Consider the following 6,264-nt stretch of genomic DNA (forward strand, 5'->3'; position numbering starts at 1 on the left):
ATTTTCATTGATAGGAGCACTGAGCAATACTAATGCTTCGACCGCCGACATTTTGACTCCGGTTGACACTCTCAGAGAGCTTTCTTGGCCTTCATCACTATCTTCAGCTAGGAGACTAATGAGTTTCCAGATGATTAGGTGTGATCTTTCTATCTCCTTCCTGGCACTGTCATTTAAAGCTAGGCATGCAAGGATGTCTGCTGCTTGAGCAAGCATCGCTGGTTGGCTTTCAGCATAATCTATGAAGAACTTTCTGATATTCTGTATGGTGTGTATATTCTTGGCTACTTGGCACCTGAGCTCCTCACCGGTCTCACCAGCTGTGCTCACAAGCTTGCGCAAGACATTTAGTGAGTTCTCGACTATAATTTTATCAATATTAGAGTCTAGAGTTTTTTCATCCCAACAATTTGTAATGTCTAGGATCTTGGACAACATGTTCTTGGCATTCTTTGCCTCCACACAGTTTTCCGGATTAGTCAGGAGTTTGTTAAGAATATCTACACCAAGCAACGTGAGCTCTTTGCTTGTGCTCACACGGATTGAGTTGCTAAAGCTCCCACTGATCGTTGCCTTGTGTGTGATAATTAGTGAAGAAATAGACTGGAAAATACCAGGAAAGCTCTCTACCTGAAGGTCAGGGGCGACCTCCAGCAGCACACGCGCAGCATGCCCCCTGGTGTCTTGTTCCACTTCTTTCTTCAAGCCAAGCATGTAGACTGCTTTCTCGACAGTATCAAGAGAAGATCGAATCTTGGTGAGCACCATTGCTTTGTGTTCCTTGATTCTTAGGAGGTGGTCAAGAATACGAATTCCTAGCAGCTGGTCATCCAGTGCGTTAGAGGTCAACTTCTGCTTTGCAAAGGAAACCAAGTCCATGTTGACTGCCTCATGAAGATCCCCACTGATGCACTTTAGAAGGCATTCCTGTAGATAGCGAGCAATAGCTAGAAACCCCCAAACTCCTAGCTTATATTTCAAACAAACCACAAACATCCGTTTCAATGGGCTTGCCACTATCGCACTCACGAAATAGAGAATGCATTGGCTGAGCACCAATGCGTAGAATATGTTCAGGGACTGCCTAATGTTCTTATGATCATCGTCCTCTTGATTCTGAGCATCAACATAATCTTGCCTTTTTAGACGCAATGAAGACATAACAATACAAGCAATGAGTGCGGCAAGCTGCACATACCCGATGAGACTTGAGTAAAGGAATCCAAAACAATAAGATCTACCAGAGGCAAATGCAGTTTGTAACTCAGGCATTGCGATCAACTCATCTATGGAATCTTCAGTGGTTGCATGTCTCCGCCAGCTTCCACGCCCCAGAAGTGCAACGTTTTCTGCGTTTACCATTGTTTCAGCTAGGCGAAAGAAGAACTGGTCCTCAGGTTTTGCATTGTTGAAAAGCCTGGCAATTAAAATACAAGTATGCAAAATTAGTTCAACATATAATCATTGGTTTGGTGATCCTTATAACTCACAAATCACAGTTAGTGGATCTTTATTGGAACACAGTTAATAGATTTTGTCTTATTAATTTGATCTTAATACAACACCCAATCAAGCGTTTGTACCATTTATTTGGTGAAACATCTGTTCCATAGATCACAACCTTTCAGTTTGATCTACTCAAATCAAACTAGCCTATTAGGGCACGAAGTCTTGACCGATGGCGATGCACCCTTCTCATATTGAGGCCACTTAGAAGAGAAATGCACCCTTCTAACAGTGAGGCCACTTAGAAGAGAAATGCACTTACAGGGAGGCCATTTAGAAGAGAAATGGAAGAGAGAAAAGACTATATCTTGTGATTTGATCCACTGTGCCAGGTGTAGGGTCTAATATCTCGGCAATTTCATACGGGAGGGGGCGGCCAGTAATTGAATTTTACTAGATGGTAAGAAACTCTAGTTTCACAAACAATTATCATTTTTATCGATGCAAATTTACAAAAAAGGTTTCATTCAAACTGGTAGGATTTGACAACGTGGGAACTTGGGGGGAGGGGGGTATGTGCGGACCGATAACCATCAATATTGTCTAGTTACTGGGACATCGACTAGATGATATCCTTTCCGAAATGTGTTTTTCAATCGATGTATAGTTTTATGTGTTTGTACATATAGATAATACACTTGACCATGCGCATTTCATTCAAGTCTCTTCTTCTCCTCCTTTAGTGCATCTACCTTCTCTCTTGTGATGTCACACACCTTACGGCTCGATCTCATCAGACAATCTCCGCTCCAATGCCCCGAGGTTATTTCAACAACACAAGATAGCCTAATTTAGTGTGTCAAGGGTGGTGGATCTGATAGCCTAACCCTAAAACAACCTTTCGTATGATAATCTTATTTTGAAATATAAATAATTTTGCCCAAATTTACATGAAGTTATCCAAATCAACAGATTTTTGTAGGTATGCCCATTTGTTGGAGGGTAACAACATATTCAGAAAGTTAGATATTATCAAAACGCTAGCGCCACAAACAAGGTTAGGTATTAATTTATACATGCAATATTTTTTATCAATCATTAATGTAATTCAATTTTAAGTAAAAATTACATCACGCCGAAACGTATATCTTGGACCTCCTAGCACACCAATGGGAGTTGGGCCAATTCTTACCCTGCCTAATGATTGCATGAATTTGATGAATTCAAAATCTCAAGTTTTTGTTTCATTGACATTTTTGCTAACTTCAGATTTTTAATTGTTGGCTTTTATATTTTCGATATTTTTATCTTTCTTCGGTGCAGTCATTTTCTTGTCCAAAATACTCTCATTTTCTTTTGACAAGCCAGCAAAATTGTTCATTTCATTCAAAAACTTGTTCCTTCCATTCAAGTATTTGGTTCGTGTTATTATGAATCATAGTCAAAAATTATGTTGATTATGCACACAAATTAGTTATTACTTTTGAATTCTTTGTTTATTGCATTCAAATATTTATTTCACGATATTCATATTTTTAGTTCATCGATCACTGTCAAATATTTGGTGCACGGTAGTCAAATGTTAGGTTGACCACATCAAAACATTTTGTTGTCCGTAATAAAATACTTGAATCACCAAATTAAAAATTATGGTTCGTAATAGATAGGTTTATTCAATACATAAGATCATTTATTTCCTTTGTGGATAATATATAAGATTAGATAAATAAAGAAAAAACAAATAAAATAAGGGGAAATATTACAAGATAAACTAAATCATAAGCAAGCAAAGAATAACAAGAAACAAAATACACAGATGAAATATTACAAAATACCGGGTGAAAACCTTGGAAAAAAGCAAAAGTCCGCTTCTATGGTTAAATACGTATAGAGTAGAAATCCAACATAATCTATACCTATACTTTTTTTACCAATAAAGCAAGGTTATGTTCTTGGTTTCGTCCCGGTGGTTAGTCCTTTCAATAATGTTTACAGAAAAGCCCCTATATTTTTTTATAGTCAACCTGCACTACATAAATATAGTACGTCACGAGCTCGCGTGTTGCCTGTGCCACGTTGGGCCATTGTAAAAAATATTTGCTCCATGTGTGGGTCCAACTCGCCACCTCCCAACCCTGTGCCGAACGCTATAACCAAGTGTGCTGAGATAAAGCTTATGTTGCAGATTTGGTTAGCTAACTAATTAAATAGTCCGACCCCAGTTTTCTACAATAATTTCCATCAATTTATATACCTTGGTGAGTTATCTAGGGCAGCAACAAGCAGCTTTAAGTTACCTTGGTCTCAGGCGCCGCCACTCCGATGGACAACCACTGGAGGGCCTTGTGATTATTTGCCTGGACGCGAGCACCACGATGACAGCTAGGAAAAAGCTAGACTTATGGATGAGTTGATTTGGCTAGGAACATTGGACTGGAGAGAGTGTGAGAGGTGAGTAGAGATTGAGATTGAGATTTGGATCGGAAGGGTGGTGATGGTGATTGGGATACGTCACTAGCACTTCCATGAAAAGAGTACTTGACCTTTTATTGGGATACGTCGCTAGCACTTCCAAATGATGTGTGCTACCTTGCGATCTCCCCTTGCAATGCACGGGCATGTTTGATAGTGTCTTCTAATTGGTGTAAGAATGGTTATTCTGTCCAACCATTTGGAGGTTTTTTTAATCTTATCATCGCTAGCGTCGCTCATGGTCAAATCACTTGGTCACGATTCACTCCCATGGGTAATCATCACCTTTGTAATAACTAATTAAAGACTATGTGCATATGCAGATGCTGGGGTTGTTGCCTACCCTCTTTCCATAAGAAAAATGATTCACTCCCATGGTGGTAAGGCATGTACACTTCACTAATCACTCTTGCATTATTACAGCAGGAAGATTAATTGCTCTTTTTGAACACAAAAAATTACTGCAAGATAAATCTTAAGAAAAAAGTAAATATGTCAAAAGGGATTGATTCATGTGTAAAAAGAATGAGTTAGATATTTCAGTAAAGAAAGAATGAGTGAAATACCAGGTAGCTTCCATGAAGACGATGATGGTTACGAACCAGAAATCCTTCTGCTTGATCAGCGTGGAGAATCCACCGAGCAGCACCACGGTGGCCCAGATGAAAGCCAGCGCACCACAACCACTCATCACCTTTTGAAAGAACGCCATCCGGAGGGCCATAGTATTGATCTTCTTTTCTGGCAGCTTGTGATCATATTTCAGAGGGTTGTGCGGGCTATTTTCTTGGTTCATTGTTGTGGCCCGTGGAGCGCTCTCTCTCTCTCTCTCTCTCTCTCTCTCTCTCTCTCTCTCTCTCTCTCTCTCTCTCTCTCTCTCTCTCTCTCTCTCTCTCTCTCAAATCGAGTATGGAGTTCCCTCTGTTCTGTTCTCCGCTGAGGGGAGCACCGCCATTTTATAGTGCTCAGTCGCAGGTTCATCTTTCCTCATGAAATTCTTCGCAATCTGTCTGATGTGGTTAATGGCATTACTTTGTTTACTATACCATATACCAACTTAATTAAATTCAGTGACGAAGCTGCGTAGGTCCTCAATCTGTAATCAGTATACACACATAGTCATGCATACGATACATAAGATGTATCGCATGCAGCTTCCATGCCTCTTGTGTCGATGACAACGATGCATAGACACATCCATCTGTGTGATTAATTAAGCAACCATGCATCGTGTAAACCGTCCCACCCTCGCCACGACTAATAACGCTGACCCAGTCTTCCTCTCCATTCATTGTTCATTGTAGGCAAGATATATTCTTTGGTGATCGATCTGGCTTTGTTACCATTGATGGGCCTCACCTGTTAGCAGAAGCTCCTCCGATGCTAGTGGATGGAAAAATGTGCGTCTTTGTATCGTCCGCAGTGAGATACACATGGCTTTTTCTCTAAAAAAAACAAAGGATACATTTGGCATTTGCTTAAACGATCGTGTGGGTTTGGTATGGATGTGTGTTTAGTTTGTTTGTTTTCTTATATTTTGCTTTTGTCTATACTAGTTTTTTTTAAGAAATCTGGCATCTATTTATTGGATAATGTGCAAAGTTTTGTCTATACTAGTTCTTTTTGAGGGATTTTTGTCTATACTAGTGGAACGCTCATGCGTTGCCACGGGCCTTCTAATTCTTTTTTCTAGTTGTATATATAATGTTTTATAAAGCTCGGTGAATTTTTGGCCCTTTCCAACAATATTGCCTCGGTTCCTTTATTGGTGGATTGTATTTTAACGACGGATTATTTTTAACGTCAACATAATCCATCTCCATCTTTCTCATATAAGAACAATTACTTTTATGCATATCTTTTTATTGTGTAAAACCCAATGAGTTTTTAGTCAGAACCATCATAGTTATGTAATGACTTGTCAATCAACATTTTCAAAGCATCATCGCAGCCATCAGTTCTTACCTCTGATCTACAAAAGTGAACATATAAACTTTTCAAAAAAAGAGTGAATGTATAAACACATATTAAATAAAAAATAAAAATATGAACATATAAATATATATTCATTGGTCAGCCGCATGCAAGCATCTGTCCCTTTTTATTCAGAGTAGGTGGCATCGCGCTTTTCAGTAGAATGAGTTGCATCCCAATTTTAATGAACTGTAAGATCACCTGTAAATAACTTGTTGGTAATTATTCTTAAGAAATAACTTGTTACGGCATGTGATATTTTCACTATACAAATAAGTACGTGACATTTCTCTCATAAAAACAACTATTTTTTTCCTACAGAAAACAGCAAGCAGCTGCTCCTTTTCTTCTTATCTTAAAAAAACAAGTCTC

Source organism: Triticum aestivum, chromosome 3A, assembly GCF_018294505.1.
Source record: "Triticum aestivum cultivar Chinese Spring chromosome 3A, IWGSC CS RefSeq v2.1, whole genome shotgun sequence".
Taxonomy (NCBI): Eukaryota; Viridiplantae; Streptophyta; class Magnoliopsida; order Poales; family Poaceae; genus Triticum; species Triticum aestivum.